At 44.3% G+C, this 21,085-nt stretch overlaps 1 long non-coding RNA gene and 1 pseudogene across 29 annotated transcripts in view; one reads left to right on the top strand and one right to left on the bottom strand.

Moving 5' to 3' along the window:
* Nucleotides 1–21,085, top strand: part of LOC103691527 (uncharacterized) — a 621,145-nt gene that overhangs the window by 515,499 nt on the left and 84,561 nt on the right. The gene's annotated exons all lie outside the window — the stretch shown is intronic.
* Hnrnpa3l1 (heterogeneous nuclear ribonucleoprotein A3 like 1) lies at nt 17,439–18,489 on the bottom strand (annotated as a pseudogene).

Here is a 21,085-nt window from a genome sequence, read left to right on the forward strand (position 1 = left end):
GGATTAGGAGGTGTGGCCTTGCTGGAGGTGTGTCACTGGCAGAGGGCTTTGAGGTTTCAGAAGCCCAGCCATTTCCAGTTAGCTTTCTCTTCTTGCGCTTGTGGATCAAGATATAAGTCCTCAGCTACTACTCTCATGTCACACCTATGTGCCTGCTGCCATGCTTCTCACCATGATGGTCATGGAGTCTCACCCTCTGGAACCATAAGCCCCAGATAAAGCACTTTGTTTAATAATTTGTCTTGTTATGGTATCTTATCACAGCAATAGAAATTTAGTATGCCAGGGCTTGCTATGCCTCAATAGTGGCCATACACCAGGCATTGGAAGATGTTATGAGTTAGAACCTTGGAAGGCCTTTTACAGTGATGGGAACCCAGTAAACTGGCTGAGATTTTATGAATGGTCTTTTGTCTGTGTGGTAGTACTCCTGTAAAATCACAGCACTCTGTTTAGGAGGCTGAGACAGGAGAATTGTAATGAGTACCACTCCAGCCAGAACTATATAACAAGACTAAATAAATAAATAATCAGTTAAAATGAAAACACAGAATAAAGCTAATCTCTTCCCAGGGCCTAATTACCCAGAGTCTCAGGTTCTGCTTTCAAGCATCTGGAGTCTCAGTTTGTTCACATAAATTACAGGTTTCTTGACAGAGAAGATGAACAGGGCAAGCTACTGTAACCCTATTGTCTGCATTTTCCAAAGAATATCCTTAGAAGCCTGTTCTTTTCAGCAATGCCACCCTGGGGGAACCCCCTGGGCTGGTGGGCTGAGCCTGCCAGTTCAATGGATGGAATCTGTGCTTGTCACTTTGGGGGGTACAGCTCTGCAGACAAAGTCACCATGGAGCCCAGCCCCCAACCCACCACAGACCTATCAGGATGTTCACGCTGTTGCTGTTTCTTTCCCCTACATGGTTTTTTGTTTCTTTCCTTAAAAAGAAGAAGATGAAGACTCGTGTTATAATGGGTATCCATAGTCTAGGGGTTTAGCTCAATTGATAGAGTGCACAAAGCCTTAGGTTTTATCCTCTGCAACATATAAGGCAGGCCTGGTTCGCACACTTATAATCCAAACACTCAAGTATCAGAGGCAGGAGAATGAGGAATTGAAGCCAGCCAGCTAGGTTACATGAAGCCCTGTGTCAAAAAGGAAAGAGAGAATATATCAGCAAAGTTTAAAGACAGATGCTGGTTTTGTGGGAAAGGTGGTAAAGAGCAGAAGAATCCCTGTGGTGTGTGTGTGTGTGTGTGTGTGTGTGTGTGTGTGTGTGTGTGTGTACGTGTGTGCATAAGTGTATGTGTACATTTGTGTGTGCATGTGTATGTGTGTGTACATTTGTGTGTGACTGCATGTGTGCACACACGAGTGCATATGTGCACACACATTTGTTGTGAGGAATGAGAGAACAGGAGTTTGCATGGCCAAAGCACACATCAAGTGCTCTCTGGAAAAAATTGAGCCAAACCAATGAAAATGGAGACAAACTTGGCCATTTTATAGGACAGAATGAGGTGTAGGTCATACAGAGCAGCCCATGCACCTACATGCCTGCACTTTGCATACCTAGGACTGTGTTCCTTATACACATGCACAGATTCTCTTAGATTAACAGTCCACTGCAATCTTCAGCTTCATCACGTTCACATTCAAATAATGCTATCAAAGTCTTCACTGCTTCCCCTTTGGCGCCTGCTGACCTCAAGACTCTGGTCACAGATTTCAAGTTTTTTTTTTTTTTTTTGAACTATTGCCTGGAGCAAGTCTTCCCCAAGTGCACACCTCCCACCCTCAGCTTAGCTGCCTCTGTGAACACTTACAAATGGGAAATCCCAGCCTGCTGAGTTCCACTCTCTAGGGACAAGGATTGGAGTGAACTGCTGTAATGAACTTGTTAGACGACCCTCTGGAAAATTCAAGAATCCAAACCGGACTCCATGACACATGTGACTGGGCACCAGCTGTATACAGTGTATATTGTATACAGTATAGATGTCAAATTAATGCTCATTGGCTAAACAAAATGCAATTTGAGCCTCCTCCCACAGCATTTTGAACAGAGAACAGAACTTGCCTTGAAACCAAACTTTTCTTTTATTTCCTCAGAGTGTCCTCTGGTCCCTACTTTCAAAACAGAGGTCTTAAGACTGGAGAGATGGCTCAGTGGTTAAGAGCACTGACTGCTCTTCCAGAGGTCCTGAGTTCAATTCCCAGCAACCACATGGTGGCTCACAACCATCTGTAATGGGATCTGATAACCTCTTCTAGTGTGTCTGAAGAGAGCAACAGTGTACTCACATAGAATAAATAAATCTTAAAAACAAAGAAACAAAAACCCCAAAAGCAGAGGTCTTGGCACTCAGAGAGGTCAGGGAGCCTTTCTTACCAGAGTAGAGCAATGCTGCCCTGGTTCACAGAAGAGGATGAGGAAGCTCCTTAGCTTGCAATTTTCGACAGTCCCTCCTGAAGAGAGGGGAGTATCATGGTGAGAATGTCCCCTTCAAGGATAAAGAGGCTGGAGTTCAAATCTAGCCTAGCAGCCTTTTGAGTGTTGCTTAGGGCCTCCAAAGCTAACTTCCTCATCTAAACAATAAAACAAACAAAAAAGCGTACTTGTTCTGGGAGGCAATGCTTAGTGGAACTGTCCTATGCTCTGGGAGATGCTATTGGCTCCTCCCACAATATCTCCACCCAGCTGATCTGTGCGTCTCAGCTGTGCGGCAGGAACTGATTCTATTGGGCCACATGTGGCCTCTTAAGTCACTGTCCATACTGGTAGCCCCTTCTCTACCTCTCCATGTTGGGTGAAGAATGAACCCCCCGCCCTCTGTACTGTCCTTGACTGTCAGTGTTCTGTACAAAACAAAGAGGCCTTCAAAGACCCAGTGTGTGTCCTCACAACTGCACGTGTGTGACTGATTTTGAGATAATGTGAATCTCAGCTAGGTAAAGAGTGAGGTTTTTAGTTTGCTTTTACATTGTATTTGTATGTGTGGGCGGGGAGGGGAGCGGGTACCTCTTCTTCCACTGTGTGGACTCCAGGGATCAAACTGAGGTTTGGCAGGCTTGGCGGCATAGGTCTTTACTCACTGAGCCATCTTGCAACTCCTCAAAGTATGTTTTTATCTGAATAAAAGTGTTGTGTAGAGGCCTCATTTCTTCTCTTTCTGTTCACATAGACTCAAAACCAAATTTCATTTTGCATCTGGCAAGGTTAGAAGCACTCTCTCCTCTTTCCCCCTCCTCCTCCTCCTTCTCTCTCTCTCTCTCTCTCTCTCTCTCTCTCTCTCTCTCTCTCTCTCTGTCTCTCTCTCTCATTCCCTCCCTCCCTCCCTCTCCCCCGCCCCCTCATTCCAACCCTATCTTGCTGAGTGAATAAGTAAATCATCGTGGCATCTTGTTGAAATGATATAGTAGTCCAAATGCTACAGAAAAGCCCTGATTCTGCTGAACCTATCTTGGAGTCCCTAAAAGGTCCTCTAAATCTGCAAGGGATAGGATATCTGACAATCTCTTTTAAATGAAAAAGACTTGGGAAATAGCAGTCTTTTTGCCATCTTATCTCTGTAGACGGAAAAAAAGAAAAGCCTCCCATAGCCCAACAGGTTTTCAAAAATAACAAGAAAATCTCTCCACGGGTTCTCTAGAACAGCAGGACCTTGATGTTGGAAGTGTCTGAGTCTCCAACAAGTCTGCTTGGAGGTGAGGAATGCTGCTCTGTCTCTCACTTCCAACCTTCGTCTGGCTCTTTGTTCTCATTTGTTTTTGTTTTATTCTGGGTTTTGGAAGTGAGCATAGGAATACATGCTGGATAAGTCACTGAGGTACACCCCAGATACTGTGCTTCTGACTCTAACATCTAATGGTTGCAGAGAAAGTGGTGCTGAGGATGGGCGAGCAAATTCTCTTCTTCTCCACTCACCCATGTCTGGTGGGGTGCGTTTAGTGATGGCACCTGCTAAGTTATCTGCCCTTGGAGGCTTGAAAGGGACTTCAAAATCCTCATCTTATTAATCAGTGTCAGCTATGCAGAGCATGGCTCGAACGAAGTCCCCCAAATTGCCAAGATACTCAGCAGCATCCACAGGCTCCCAAAACCCAGAAGAGAAGTCCCTAGGCCTGCCCTCTGGGCTGCCTGAGCCAGCTGATACGTGATTCATTAACACCAGTGGGTAACAAAATTCAACCTGGTGCTCCAAATCAGAAGTTGCGTATCAGAACATCTAATGATCACGTCGGGAGCCAGAGAGGGAGGCACGTAGCTGCTCATTAGGAGACAGACAGAAGAACTCCCATGGCCTCTGAAGGGGCCACCACTCCATACAGCACATTAACCATGCTCATCACTGTCACCCTGAGTCACCAAGACAAGAGGTCATCTTCTAAGCAGAGCAGCACCCAGAGGTCCTAAGAGAACTTTAATGACGGGATTTGACCTGTTTTGTGGTCCTAACTGCCATTCGCCAGTACTGAGGCCAATTATGCAGCCTCTTGCGTTGAGGGGTTCTGCCCCTTGTGGGCATGAGTGACATCTAAAGGAGACTTCCCTAAGTCAGGGAAAATGACAAGTGACGACACATGCCTGGAGTGTGGTAGCTGAGACACCAAGAGCTCTTGTTCATAATGAGAAGTTCTGTGCATCCTGTGGAAGAAGAATGTTCTCTGTGTGGTGAGAACCAGCCCAAGGCCAACACACATGGGGATTTCCTCGGGAGGTACTGGTTGAGCAGTTTAATGGTAGCAGGTATGGTGGCTAAGTGGAAGCAGAGGCACAATGATTAAGAAGCCACACACAGCACAAAAAAAGCAAGAAGAGTACATAGAAGAGCCAGGCCAGAGGGTCAGCAGGAGGTGAGCTTCGGATAAGAGCAGTTTCTGACAGGATCAAGAGGCTCCCAGGCCTGGGTGCAGCTCAGACATAGAGCACTTCTCTATACCCCCAAGGCCCTAGGTTCCCTCCCCAGGCATAAGCAGCAAGATACCCAAGACCACCAGGGGTGTCCTTACCCATAGTGACTGGGGTCCTTCACATCAACCATCAATCAAGAAAATGCCTGAACAGGCTTGCCCACGGGCCAGTACTGCGGAGGTATTTTCTCAATTAAGATACTTTCATTTCAGAGGTCCGCACACACCTTAAATCCCAGCACTCAGGAGGCAGAGGCAGGCAGATGTCAGTGAGTTCAAAGCCAGCCTGGTCTATGTAGTAAGTTCCTGGACAGTCAGGACTACACAGAAAGACCCTGTTTCATAATTAATTAATTAATTAATTGAAAATTAAAATCTTTCTTTCTTCCCAGATATATATATTCAAGGAAAAAACATCCCAGGTCAGGCTGGCAAGATGGCTCAGTGAATAAAGGCATGATCCACCAAGCCCGTTGACTTGAGTTCAATCCCAGGGACCTGTATATGGTAGAAAGAGAGAACTTGTGGGAATAAGTTGTCCTCTAAACTCCACACACGTGGCACGAGGCGTGCACACAGAAACCCCATTCATACATGCGTGAGTAATGATAATTTAAATTTTAAATGTAGTTTTACTGCTTTTGTTTGCTTGTTTGTCTTGAGACATGGTCTCTCTATGCAGTCTTGGCTGGTCTGCTTCTACGTAGGTCTGATTTGCCTCTAACTTGAGGCAATCCTTCTGCCTCATCCTGCCCACCGCTAGCTTTACAGGCACATGTCATCAGACCCCCAACAGAGGAAACTAATTTGTTTGGGGCTTTTTTGCCACACACTTTTTCAGCCTCCAGAGGATACTGTTTCTGTGACCCCGGTCCTGAAGTCTGTGTCCCATCACAACGCCATCATGCCGTGTCAGCAAAGGCGTGTGAGGCACCACTTGCAGGTTATAAATATTACACAGATACCACAGACTTGAGCCCCAACGCCACTGGACTAAGTGGGGACACTACCCTGCCACTCTCCAGCTGTAGAAATGTAGGCAATTCACCCACAGCTCTGGGCCCATCTCCTCCCTGCAAGTGTAACAGTTAGGCTTGTCCACACCATAGCTGTAGTGTGAGGATTAAATGAACCACCACCTGGAAAACGTAAGAGCCTGGCCCATAGCAGATGTTTAATAAATCTTTATTGTTGTTGCCACTCATGTGCCTGACATTAGCCATTTAGATTGCTTTCAGTCTGTCAGTTACAAATCACTCTGCCGTAAACATCTTTGTAGCGAACGGATTTTCAAAGAGATTCTTCATAATCTAAGCCCTCCAGCTGTTTATTCTGTTTGACTGTTTTTAGTTATGAAGCATTGACTAAGCTATTTGCCTGGAACCATGAACCTAACCCATCTTTTTTTTTAAAGGGAGAACAATATATATTTCTATTGTTTTCTTTTTGCATTGTGAAATACTGTATACAAAGTTACAATGTTAGTACCATCAGAACAGTATACAGCACTCCAACGTGTCTTCAGGCATATTAGAATACCAAAGATTGTCACACAGAATACACAAGATAAGAAAACAGAAAATTAAGCCCTGTTAGCCTGGAAATGCCTCCCATTAAAAAGAAAAGAAGCAAGCTGGAGCGATGGCCCAGTGGGTACAAGTGCTCTCTGGGTAAGAATGAGGGCGTGAGTTCGGATCTTCAGCATGGCAGTACACTCCCATAACCCCAGCACTGGCAGGCCACAGGGCAAGAGCCTAGTCTAAACACCTAATACCAGGTTCAGTGGGAGTCCCTCTCTCAAAGGACTAAGTGGGGAAGCAATTGAGGGACATAGGATATTGACCTCTGACCTACACACAGGAACTTAGAGGCACAAACTTGCCTCTGTCCATGTCTCAGAGCCGGGGTGGGAGATAGGGGGATTGAGATGTAAGGAAAGGGGGACACACTGGATCCAGTCAAATGGGTGCAGACATCTGACTTCTTCCTAAGACATCCAGACCTAACCAAAGCCTCAACTGTAGGAAGGGAGAGAGGGCGGAGGAAGGTTGTGACCAGAGTATATTATACACAGATGAAATATTGTCAAAGAATAAATGGGTGTTTCAAATCTTCATTGTGAATCCATGAAATGAAAATGAAGACTTCAAGGGCTGTTTCTACTGTGTCCAAAACAGTACAGAGGCATCCTGGAGGAGTTTCTGTATGGTAAGGGGACTAACAGCAATTACCTTACAAACACCACTCATGATCACTGTCACCCTCCATAGGACAAATGAGGAGACTGAGAAATGGAGACACAAAATAAGCGCCCTCCGCTAAGACAGAATAGACAGGGATAGAAATCAGACCCAGTCCCCAGCACCAGGCCCACTTTCCTTCCACAGACTTTGCTAAAGTGAGTGTGTGACACTGTCACAGAAAGAAACTCCGAAAGCCACAGCAGAAACTGCAGTGAAGACCTCGCCTAAAGGGCAAGGGTGTCCAACGAGCCCACTTCTACAGCTGGTGTTCATGGGGACGAGGTCTAACCTCAGGTCCTCTTCTCACCACCAGCTCAACACTTGGCTGCCTCCATGTCCCCAGAAGAGCCATGGTGAATTGTTTAGGCATGCATGCCTGACATTTCATGAAAACACACAGTCTCGTTGATCCAATAAGAAATTACTTATAGCACTGCCTTACCAACAACCTCGGGTCTCTAAAGCTTTCTCTTTTCCTATTAGGCACTTTTTATTTGTAGGAAAAGGCACTGGAATTTAGCGATAGAAGTTAACAGTGGAGGCTATGGTTATGCCTGGACTGGTAACTGTTCACCTAGCATTCATGAAGCTCTTGGTTCAGTCCCCAGCACCACACCAGCATGGTGCCACGTGCCTGTAATCCTAGCATGTGGAGGCAGGAGACTCAGGAGTCCAAGGTGATCATGGGAAGTTTGAACCCAGCCAAAGCCAGAGACGCTCTGTCTGAAACCGTGGTTGGTTGGTCTTTGTTGGGGTTGCTTGGTAGGTTGTTTGGTTGGGTTTTGCATAGGTCCTTGAGGTTCTGTAGTGCTGTTTCTGATTTACAGCCAATCAGTGGACTCTGGAACATATGAAATCATGTTCTCCGAATACTCTACTAAGCATTAAGAAAGTACCTAACCCTGAACTCAATGCAATCAATATGGCTGGCCCCTGACCAGCAGGTAAGCGGCTATTTAGCTCCCTAACACTGATGTACTAGGCTCTGAATGGCTGGGATTCACCAATGCTAATGAGGCACAGGCTCCTACCTCTTCCTTCTTGGCTTTTCCCCTGAGCTCCTCTCTGCTCTGTCTACTCTCCTTTCTCCAGCTCTCCTTCCCAGCTATTTACCCTTTATCCTGAAATGTCTGATTTCAACTAACTATTATAATTGTCCATAAAGACAAAGAAATAATTAGGAAATGTTGTGATCTGAGAGGGAAATACCTCCTTTAGTGGCCACACTGACCAATGACCATGTCCCCTGAACATAATTAATTTTAAGTCTGTCTTCAACTTTCAAGTAAAGGATAATTCTGCAGCTCTGTGCTCAGCATTTTGGGGTGAACTCACAGACCACAGTAGCTTTCTTTTCAGAATGACAGTTACCTCTTCAGACTAAATTAACTCCACTAGCAATCAGGAAACAATTCACAAAATGGCGGTTGGAGCAGTTGATCTCTAGAACATTCACAGAACACTGGGACAAGGGAAAAAACTGTGACAGGTTAAGTTTCTCTTTCCTTCCCTCCTTTGCTCTCTGTCATGATTTCAATATTCTGGATTTCTGGAATGTTCTACAGCTTAAAATTAGTTTTAAAAAAAAAGTCATGGAATCTCAACTCGGTCTTTCAATACACTAGAGGTATGGAAAAGGGAAGTGTTAGAGAGGCATTTTATAACTTTTAAGATGTACGCTTAAGGTTTGAAAGAGAGCTCCACTCAGTGGTTAAGATCTTAGAATGCTTATTAGAAGGACCTGGGTTCAGTTCCTAGCACCTAGGTTAGGCAGCTCATTGGGATCCAAAACCCTCTTCTGGCCTCCATGGGTAGCACACTCGTGTGTACAGGTACACAGACACAGACACAGACACAGACACACACACAGACACACACACAGACACACACACAGACACACACACAGACACAGACACAGACACAGACACACACACACACACACACACACACACAACGTCTCTATAAAGCTGCACAAAATAGAGTAACATCCCCATAAGAAGAGATACAAGGTGGGGGTGGGTTGGGGGGTGAGAGGGAAAACTCAGAATATGTTTTGGATTTTGAGTGGCAGAAAATAGACTGAGTTAGATCAAAATGACTAATGTTTGAAAGCTCAAAAAGAAAAAAATCCAGTGAGGATCTGAAAGCTGCGTAATCCTTTTATAAATATTTTGGAATCAGACTAACAAATTTCATTAAAAAAAAAGTCAACTCAATGGTGAAACCCTTTGATTATATATGTACTGTATAAGATGAAAGGCAATGTTGGGGTGTAGGAGAGAGACATGAGGATTGCTACAAGTTCAAGGTCCACCTAAGCTACACAGAGAGACTGTGTCTTGAAAAGTAAAACAGAAGCTGGGCGTGGTGGCACATACCTTTAATCTCAGCATGGGGAAGGCAGCAGTAGGCCAATCTCTGTGAGTTCGAGACCAGCCTCATCAGCTCTACATAATGAGTTCCAGGATAACCAAAGCTACATCAAGGCCTTAAAAAGACAGGAGTGGGGAGCAGTTCCGTTTTTGCCTCTTCACACAGTTGGAGGAACCATGCCATTTAATCACTGTTCTGTATCTGACCAGTTAGGAGAATAAGCATCATTAGATGATTATTTGAGAATAATGATTCTCTTAAGCATTTAGGGGACACCTATTAAGAGTCATAAATAAACTGGGTTCCTTTTTTTCTTTTTCTTTAGTATTGAATAAAGCAGACATCATGTCTGACTTCCTGGATGGTCCTGGTACTTCAACTATTAATGACAATAAAAAGGCCTTTTTAGCATGATCCATGCAGCACTCAGTAGCTGCTTTCCCAGGTCCATAAAACAGTGAACATTGAAAACAGCAGGCCAGCTGGATATGATTTAGTGTTACATGAAAATGCCCTGGGGCATACATTGCTTATTCTCTCCATACATGAGTAAAGTCTGTTTCAGTGGGATGTGGATATGTAGACCCAGTGTGGACTGCCTCCCCCACAACAGCCTTCCTCAGCCCAGAAGACAAAAACACAGGAGAGCCTTCGGCAAGATCTAAGGTTCGGTAATTAGTGGTTGGATTAAATGATAGATGTCTGCCTATAAGCTACACTCTATTTTTAGGGAGTTTTGAAGATGCGGCTTAATACTTGTGGGAAAATGACCGCCCCATCCTTGTAGTACCTCATTAGCATACTTGTTCTGCTTTGAGTATAGACATGCAATTGTACATCTCTCCAAGCTACATAGTGCACTCTGGTACGAAGGGACACAGGGGAGGGGTTCAAAGTATTGGGAGTGGAGAGCGGAGAAAGGAAGCTGCCGAGAGCAACTTCAGCCTCAAGAGCCTCCTTTGCTCACGAGAGACGTCATGCTCAAGATGCAAGACGTTCTGCTGAGACAAGAGTCCAGGTCGAAGATGAGAGAGCAGACTTGGGAGAGGCTGGAATGGCTGATGTCACCACACAGACTGGGGTGACTCACAGGAAGATGTGCTGGAGGTCCACTTCCTGAGGAGTCTGAAGCATTCGTGGATGGAGAGCCAGTCAGCCACAAAAACACCACCTGGAACATGAGCTGACCCCGCAGTACGGACTTGAAATTCCAGCTACTTCAGATGCTAGGGCAGATCATGAGTTCAAGGCCAACCTGGGCAGTGTAGTGATAGTCTGTCTCAAAACGTGTAAAAAGGGCTGAGGGCAGAGAGCCATCACTCAGTCCTGAGTGCCACAAGAAGGAAAACAGGGAGGAGAGAGAGAGAGAGAGAGAGAGAGAGAGAGAGAGAGAGAGAGAGAGAGAGAGGCCTAACCTGACTATTCTCCATGCTCAGGGTTAATAAATAAAGTAAATTTCTAGCTTTAATTCCAGAATTTTTATAAAAAGTCTCTGTGTAGTACACTTACTGGGTACGCACAAGTTTCCCCCTCACTAGGCCTGTAGAAGAACAACACAGACTTGAAAAACCAGGACTTATCTGCTGAATCAAAGAGAGATTTTTCTATGCATTTTAGATCGTGTAACGACACACACAAAAGGGAACTGGCCTCGTTCTGTGCACCACGGCGCCTCCTCTTCTGTCTCCGTTTCTATTAATTTTTTTATGTTTTTATTTTTAATTTTTTTTTTAGTTAAGAGTCTCTCTCATAAAGCCCAAATCAGCCTTGAACTCCTGATCCCCTGCCTCCAGCTTCCCAGCGTGAGAATGACAGGTGACCAACACCCCAACTGCTCAAAGCCACCATTTCTTTCCACCGTCAGAGAGGCAGCTACGATTTGAAGCAACTGTGCGTCACCGACTTTATCCATGAAGAATTCCAGCCTGCCTCACAGTTCCCAAGACCACACACTCTGAGAGGCGAAGCACACACTAAGCGGATTGCTGGTGAGCGCTGTACCTCACGCGTTGACGAGAAATGAGCTGAGAGCACAGCTAGGGTGTCCCACATGGCACATCCACAGCATGTGCCAAATACTCTGACAGGAATCACGGGCACATCCAGAAATAAGTCACCAAGATACCCAGACAAGTCCTTTATGTCCTTCACATAGGGGGGTAATCAAGTCGTGTAAACTAAAGAGGAAGCTCGCTCTCGTCACGCTTCTGAGGCTAATCTGACAGGGCACATGGTACACACCTGGTAACCCACACTCAGCACTCAGAAGCCTGTGGTGAGAACACTGTGAGTTCTACCCTAGCCTAAGTTACACAGTTAGATGTTTTGGGCTTTTTGGTTTTGCTTGTCTATTTTTCTTCTATTGAAAATAGGGTTTTTTTTTTCATACAATATATTCTGAGTAGAGTTTTTCCCTCCCCCAATTCACCTGAGTTCCTCCCCCTCCCCTCCCATGTGGAGTCACACCCATCTGTGTAACAGAGTTTTCTATGAAAGGCAGAGGACCTGAGTTCAACTCCTAAGCACCCACATGAAAGTCCAGCATTCCCATGAGTGCCAGTGACCACGGAGCCAGGGCCTGGAGACAGGCAGTTCCCAGAAGCTCACTGCCAGCCAACCTAGGCATTTTGAAGCTTGAGATTCACTAGGGACCCTGTCTCAGAAAATAAGACAGGAAAGGACAGGAGATACCCAGAGTACTCCACATGTATGAACATGAACATATTCACACACACATACACATATACCATACAGTACCCAGAAATTAATTAATTACATTTTAAAAATAAAGATGGACCCAACACAACAATGTTCAATGCATCAAAAAGGTCTTGAAACATAGTCTTTTATTTTTTGAGGTGGGGTCCTTTTATGTAGACCACTATATCAACCAGGCTGGCCTTGAACTCATGGAGATCCTATGCTAGGATAAAAACTGTATGCTGATGTACCCAGATTAAAAAATAGTCTTCATAAAAAGATATTATCAAGATTATCCTGGGAATTACCTCCCAATGTCATTTTTGGTAATTTTAAGGATTTAATAGTGATTTGGGGTTCATGAATATGTAAATGCAGGTGAAGTTCTTTCTGAAAAGAAAAAGTTCAGTAGCACTTCAGGGCTGTGTGTTTGCTTGTTGCTTTGCTCTCAGCCTGTTAATACAGGCTCTGGGTGTGTTAGCCCAGTATAGCCTAGAAGTCAAGACCTTCCTCCCTTAGCCTAGCAAAGGCTGAGGTTATAGGTGTGACCCGCCATGCCTTGCAACATTTACAGTCTGTACAGAATTTTCTTATACTGTATATTCTTTTTAAAATTATGCATAACTGTATGTATATGTTGCTTGTGTGAGTTTTTGTGTAACATTTGCAGACAGGATCTTGTAGAGGTCAGAAGAGAGCACTAGGTCCCCAGGAACTGGAGTCACAGGCACTTGTGAGCTTCCATGGGGGTGCTGGAATGGATGCCGCTAACCACTGAGCCATCTCTCCAGGCCCAGAAATGTAAGTTCTGCAGCCCCATTATCGCATAATAATCATGCTGGATTAAAGGAATCCCTCGAGGCTGTAGAGAGGCTTGGCTGAGAAAGCGTTTGCCTGGCATGAATGGAGCCCTGGCTTTGATTCCCAGGACCAGAAAAGAAGGAAAGGAAAATCTTGCTGGGTAGAGAATGGTAGCTCACACTCTTAATCTAGCACTAGGGAGGCAGAGACAGGCAGATCTCTGTGAGTTCAAAGTCAGCCTTGTTTACAGAGTGAGTTCAAGAGCAGCCAGGGCTAAGTAGAGAGATCTTATCTCAAAAGAACAAACTAAAAAACAAAACAAAATCTTACCACTACTTCCAGGAAAAACTTTAACAAAAATACTATTTGAGATTTATCTTGTTATGTGTAGGAGTGATTTGCCTGCATGTATTATGTGCACTGTGTAGGAGTCAAAAGACCCAAGGGTGGTTGTGAGTCACCACGTGAGTGCTAGGAACTGAACCTGGGTCCTCTGTAATAGCAACAAGTGCTTCAAGTATTCTTAACTGCTGAAGCTGGTATTTTAGAAACCAATGAGTCTATCCTGTTCTTCTCAGAGAGTAGCTTGCAAGCGCTTCCTGCAGGTCTAAGGCTGCTCATTGGAGGTCTCCAGCAGAGTGAGAACTATAAAGACCCCATGTCAATCACTATCCTTTGCAACCTCTCTACTGCACCATCTGCTCCCCAAATGAACTCCAGGGCACAGCTTCACAAGCGGCCGAGACATTCTCTGGCAGGCAGGCATGTACTGTTGATAATGAAAAGGCCTTTGACGAGGATTCTTCCTACATTCCTGCTGCCCCTAGGCATGAGTGGGTGACAATCTCTGTACAAGATTCTCATTCCACAAATATTCCAGAAGTTTCTAGCCCTCTATGCTTGACCCATTCCATTCTCCAGAATGCCTGTGAGATTTAATAGAGGCAGAAGTGGATTTTGAGCTCTCGGAGAAGACCTCTGAGTCTCCTAGACACAGAGGCTTACCTCCACTGCCCCAGACATGAAGTTTAATCTGAAATTAAACTCTGACAACCAGAGATTGGTCCCACAAAGTGGAAAGAGAGAACTGACTCCCAAAAGTTGTCTCCTGACCTCCACAGATATACCGTAGCATATACTCTGATGTACACACACACACACACAGACATAGATAGATAGATAGATAGATACATACATACATACATACATACATACATACATACATACATAGATACATAGATACATAGATACATAGATACATAGATAGATACAGAGATTCATAGATACATAGATACATAGATAGATACATAGATAGATAGATACATAGATAGATACATAGATAGATAGATGTAATATTAGTAGTTTTATCTTATTATATGGGAAAAAATTAAGAGTATTTTGACCTTGACTTTATTAGTTCTTAAAATTAAAATTCATAGGATGGTAATTTTTTTTACTTAGGGATAATTTAATGGTGCAAAATGATCAAAAATATATCAAAAATAAAATGACCATAATTACATCATTTATAAATATACATTATGCTAGCATTCTTTTTTCACCAATAAAAGCTTCCCAAAAGCTGGTAATGAATTGCTTGCTACCATGTGTGCATGCCTGCAAACACACAGGGAAAGCTGTGAAGTGTCTCATCCTGCAAACCAAATCACAGTTTGCCTGTTTTCTCGCCTTCTGTCAGATATTTGACACTGTGCGATGAGCTGTGAACCTCTGTTGCCAGTAGTTTCTTTCTAAAAGGGAGATTAACGACAATTACAACGTACAATAAAAGGAGCATATGATAATTTGTGTTAAACATGACAACTCATGAGAGAGTAATTAAGAAACTAATATGGCCTCTTCCTCTGTCAGGTCATCAGCATTAAGTATATTTCATATTATATCATCTTTTTTTTAATTAACTTGAGTATTTCTTATTTACATTTCGAGTGTTATTCATATTATATCATCTTAAATGTACATTTTGACTTGCTGGATTCTAAGCTTTTGTGGGGCATTTCCTGACATTGCAGTGGTCTAAGGAAATGTTTTTGTTCAGGCATCAGTGAATCAGCAGTGAGATCTCAGAGTTAGAGCTCTTCAGCTTGAGAATGGCATCCCCAGTGGAGGAGTTAGAGAAAGGACTGAAGGAGCTGAAGGGGTTTGCAACCCCATAGGAAGAACAACAATATCAACCTATCAGACACTCCAGAGCTCCCAGGGGCTAAACCACCAACCAAAGAGTATACACATGGAGGGACCCAAGGCTCCAGCCCCATACATAGCAGAGGATGGCCTTGTCTGACATCAATAAGAGGAGAGGCCCTTGGTCCTGTGAAGGCTCATTTCCCCAGTGTAAGGGAATGACAGGGTGGGGAGGTGGGAGGGAATGGGTGGGAGGGGAAGCACCTTCATAGAAGCAGGAGGAAGGCGGATGGGATGGGGGTTTCTGGAGCAGAAACAGGAAAGGGGATAACAGAAAAAGGAGAGGGGATAACATTTGAAATGTAAATAAAGAAAATATCCAAGAAAGGAAAAGAAAAGAAAGGAAAAGAAAGCTCTTCAGCTCAGCTTCTGTTTTCATGAGCAACAAAGGTTTTAAACATGAGCAGATTGTTTATTCTGTATAATAGCAATGTGTATTCATGATTGGTCAAAAAGAGTGGGTTTAATTCTTAACCATAAAGATCTCATATCGGCCTTTTGGCTAAGATCAAGTGAAGATCTCATATAGACAACTGTCCATCCACATGGGGTAGCTCTTCCTTAAGGAGTGTGTGTGTGTGTGTGTGTGTGTGTGTGTGTGTGTGTGTGTGTGTGTGTGCCTGCACACCTGCATGGGGATACATGTGCATGAGCGTGTGTGTGCAAGTGTGTGTGTCTATGTGTGTGCATGCGCATGTGTGTGTGTGTGTGTAGTGCTGCTAGGGTCTTGAACATGCCAAGCAAAGACTCACCCACTGAGCTCCACCCCTCCCCCCTTGCTTTTGTATTCATAGACATGAGCTCCCATGTCTATGATCACCCATCACCGTTCCATCATTCAAACTGGAGGTGCTGCTCACTGGAAGAGCATTTGCCTGTTGTGCACAAGACCCTAGTTCCTATCTTTAGCAGGAGAGGGGAAAACATAATATATCTAGTCTTCCTCCTGCTCCCATCTGCGAGAGCCCCTGTCATCACAAACTCCGACCAACGCATGTGATGGACAGCTAATAGTGTCTACATTTTTGGTGATAAAATAAAATACAAAATGTTATCCCTTTGTTTCCATGCAATTTCACATATATTCATGCACAAGTCCATCTCAACAAAACTCTCGAGCAGCAGAATTTGAGAGCTGTTTCTAAATTGCTCTGGGCAGGAGGTACAGCAGCTTACGCTCCTGTAACAGTTGGCAGGATTCCCGTGCCTCCTGAACGTTGCCAGCATGAAGCAAAGCGAAGGGTGGGGCCTGTTTGCTAGGTGGGCAGCCGCGTCGGGCTGTGGCTCTGATCGCTGCTGAGGAAGAGCATAGGTGAGCATCTTGTGGTGAGGAGCCATTCACACTCGCTTTTCTGGGAAATACGTGTTTCTGCATTCCACCCACTGTGCTATGGCTTCTGGTTCTCAGAGCACTAAGGAGTTTCATCCTTTATTTGATATGTCATAGGCATTTGTCCTTGACTCTTTGCAAAATTGCTTCTTTGTTTGTCTTATTCTGTTTTTTTTTCAAGCAGGGTTTCTCTGTGTAGCCCTGGCTGTCCTAGAACTCACTCTGTAGATCAGGCTAGGCCTCAACTCAGGAGATCCTCCTGCCTTTGCCTCCTTAGTGCTAGGATTGAAGGCATGCCATGCCCAGCCAAGAGGTACCTTTGTAAAATATATATTTACATTTTTAACTATATTTTTACATATATAAAAATCATTAAAAATTATTCTTGCATATCTTATGATATCATTGCTGGAAAGCTTTTTCATACTCTACCACTCTAGGATATGTCATTGCTTAAGTTTCACTATGGGAATTTCTTTTCTTTTTTTTTGAAAAGTTAAAAATTTCTTAATTTTTTATTCCTGGTACCACTACCACAATTTACAGGGCAATATACCTGATGTAATGAAAAGAAAAAGAAAAAGAAAAAGCTACAACAGTTAAAAGACCTCAGGAATGTACATCTAATTGACACTACATTGCATTAATCAATAGCTGCACTTTTGCAAACAGTGGTTAAGACAGTCCTGAACAAGAAGGGCTTCTGTTTAAGCTGCAGTAACTTTTCTGACTATGGATCATCGTTCCTTCTGTGGCAGATTTTTACAGTTCCTCTAATGCATTTAGGACGACTGTTTCAAAGTAACCTGCAGGTTTCCTGACAACTCCTCGCTCTCTCTCCTGCTAAGAACCGTAGCCGTTTGTTTGTTTTATTTTAAAACCTTCTGTCACCATATCCACCACTTCCACCTCCAGATCCATAGCCACCACCATAGACTGCCTGAGCTTCTTCCACCAAAACTGCCCCCCTTCATGGGTCCATGATTTGATTGTTGCTGTCCACTATAATTTCCAAAGTCATTATAGTTCCCACCACCACCATAGTTACCTCCACCAAAATTTCCTCCTTCATTGTAACCATCATATCCTCCTGCTCCACCACCGTATCCACCACCTTGGTTTCCATATCCTGGTCCACCACCTCCGTAACCTCCTCTACTACTGTAACCAGGACCACCACCATAGTTGCCACCATCACCTCCAAATCCATTATATCCACCATCACCACCTCCATAACTGCCTCTGCTGCCACCACCTCCACCACCATAGCCTCCTCTTCCACCAAAGTTTCCTCCACGACCAAAGTTCCCTCCACGTCCCATAAAGTTGCCAGATCCACCTCCATGACCTCTCTGTGGCCCAGCAGACTGCATCTCTTGTTTAGAAACGGCCTTTTTCACTTCACAATTATGCCTGTTAATAGCGTGGTGTTCCTGAAAAACGATTTTATCAACTGTGTCATGATCATCAAAAGTTACAAAAGCAAATCCTCTCTTTTTCCCACTCTGCCTGTCTTCCATAACTTCTATGGTTTCAATCTTGCCATACTTTTCAAAGTAGTCTCTCAGATTATATTCTTCTGTATCCTCTTTAATACCACCAACAAAAATCTTCTTCACCGTTAAATGGGCACCAGGCTTTACAGAATCCTCTCTAGAAACAGCTCTCTTTGGTTCCACCACACGTCCATCAACCTTGTGTGGCCAAGCACACATTGCAGCATCTACCTCTTCCACACAAGAGTAGGTCACAAAACCAAAGCCTCTGGAATGTTCTGTTTGAGGATCTGTCATTACCACACAGTCTGTAAGTGTGCCCCATTTCTCAGAATGTTCTCTTAAGCTATCATCTGTGGTTTCAAAGCTCAGACCACCAATCAACAGCTTCCTCGGCTGCTCTGGTTCCTTTGGATCGTGGCCCTCCATTTTGAGACCAGACTTGCCTCTTCCAACTCGAGTTCAATATGGGACCGACCACTATGGGAATTTCTAAAGCTGCAGTGCGGTCATCCTTGAGAAGAAACTCACCCCACTCCCCAGTGCCGCTTCTGTTCCATCCCTCTCCACGTGTTCTTCCTTAACTACTCCCCTTAGATAACTTCTTGGACCTCCTCCTAAACTGTACTTTGAAAATTAAGCTATTCTGGCTAATGGACTCTTTTCACAATTAGGGTATGGACAAGATAAAGGCCAAGTGAGGGTGCAGGAAATGGTCATTAGCTCTGGGCCAGGGCAAGGTAGATGACCGACGCCTGCCTTAATCTCACCTCTCAGGAGTGCATGGTTTCAAAGGCAGCTTAGGCTACCTAGTTAGACCCTGTCTCATTTGGGGTGTACACATGTACACATGCACACGTGCACACATGCACACATGCACACATGCACACATGCACACATACACAAAGAATGGGGAAAGTATCAGTGATGAACTTTCAGCTTTCAAATGAAAGTCCCACCATTCTGGGAAACTTACTGACATGGAGAGTGCTCACAGCTTCCCAACCCATACAGACTCCTCTAAGGAGCCCGCTGTCATCAACATATACTGTACATTCAAACCCTGGACCTGATGCACACAGCCCCATGAACTAATGTCCTCCAAACAACCGGTGCTGCGTAAAACCAGGTATGGGGGAAATAACATGTCAAAATCCAGGACATGCTATAGGACTTTAATAAAACCAGCCTCCAGAACCCTGGAAGAGTCACCAGCTATGTCATGACAGTGTCCCATCCCTTGCTCATTGAGCAGCATCAGATGGAACATCCCTGGCTACTGGAAAGGCTTTTAAAGGACCCCTTACTTCTCTAATCGTGGTCTGTGCAAAGCTGGCCTGTCCAGTGCTACTTGAGTAGGAGCATCTCACCAGAGACTGAATGGGAGTGTAAATGGGAGACCCCATGGTCTTCTCTGAAGCCAGGCACTAAGGAGGTTTCCACACCCAGGACATTTCTCCCAGGTTCTCACGAACATCCTGCTTTGAGACAATGGTCTTTTGTTCAAGAATACTATTATTTTCATATTGCATTATTTTCCATCTTGATTTCTTATACAACAACTGACAGAAGCTCTTTGGACTATATGATGCCAAGGGGGTAAGGGGTGTGCAAGTGAGGCTGTTTGCAGAGGATGACTGAAATGGAATTTGTGTCTCAGACCAGCAACACTCTAGAGACCCCCGATGTTCCTCATCTGTCTTGAAGCCGTGTAACCATAACTCCACTTCTAGAACACCACAAGTTTCTCTTAGGGAGAATTCTGAGCAGAGGAGATTTTGCAAAAAATGCACAGCAGAGGCAAACACTTTGCAGGGAACAGCGTGCACACCTACAGTGGAGACACTTTAGAAACTAAAGCAGTCGGATCTCAAGCTCGAGGCCACTCTGGCCTACATACTGAGGCCTCCTGTACACAAACACATAACTTGTAGAATGTTAGTTTTTAGCAGTTTTTAAACAAAAATATAGATAACAAAGTAATAAAGTACTTGCCACCACGCCTGACAACCTTAGTTCAATTCCAGGATCCTCAGGGTAGAAGGAGAGAACAAACTCTTCCAAGTGGTCCTTTGAACTCTCTCTCTCTCTCTCTCTCTCTCTCTCTCTCTCTCTCTCTCTCTCTTCCTCTCTCTCTCTCTCTCTCTCTCTCTCTCTCTCTCTCTCTCTCTCACACACACACACACACACACACACAGACTAAATAAATAAACTTTTTCTTAAATTAAAGAATAGTTAAGGGGCCAGAGAGATGGCTCAGCCATTAACAGCTCCTGCTTCCAGAGGATCAAAATTTAGTTCCCAAAACCTACATTAGGGAGCTCACAATGGCTGGAATTCCAGCTCTAGTCAATCTGGTGCCCTCTTCTGGTATCTGAGGGTTCTGCACACACAGGGCATATATATACACATATGTATAAATAAAACTAAATCTAAAAAAATTATTTCAAAGAATATGATTAATGTGAAAAATATGTATTATAACAATGACCTCTATGGCTTAATTTTCTATAGCAAAAGACTAAACAAAGCCCATCGTTTTTCTTGAAACCTTTTTTTAATGTGTGTGTGTGTTTAGCCTGCATGCACATATGTGCACCAGTGCATGCCTAGCATCTACAGAGGTCAGAAGAGGGTATGAGCTACCCTGGAACTGAAGTTACATTTGGTTGTGTAACACGCAGATGTAAGGCGGGTGCTGGAAGCTAAACCTGGATCCTCTACAAGAATACCCTGTGTTCTTAACTACTAAGGAAACTCTCCAATGCTTAGCTAAAGTCTTGTGTGATTTATTTTGAGTTTCAGGATTAGAGTCACACCTGCAGAGGCAGCAGAATAATGAAATTAGAGATGCAGTTTCTCAGTCTGTTGTCACCTTTGGTCCATGTGTGACCTCTCCTCTCCCTCCTCCTCCTCTCCCTCCTCCTCCTCTCCCTCCTCCTCCTCTCCCTCCTCCTCCTCTCCCTCCTCCTCCTCTCCCTCCTCCTCCTCTCCCTCCTCCTCCTCTCCCTCCTCCTCCTCTCCC

The sequence above is a fragment of the Rattus norvegicus genome, chromosome 2 (genome assembly GCF_036323735.1).
Source record: "Rattus norvegicus strain BN/NHsdMcwi chromosome 2, GRCr8, whole genome shotgun sequence".
Taxonomy (NCBI): Eukaryota; Metazoa; Chordata; class Mammalia; order Rodentia; family Muridae; genus Rattus; species Rattus norvegicus.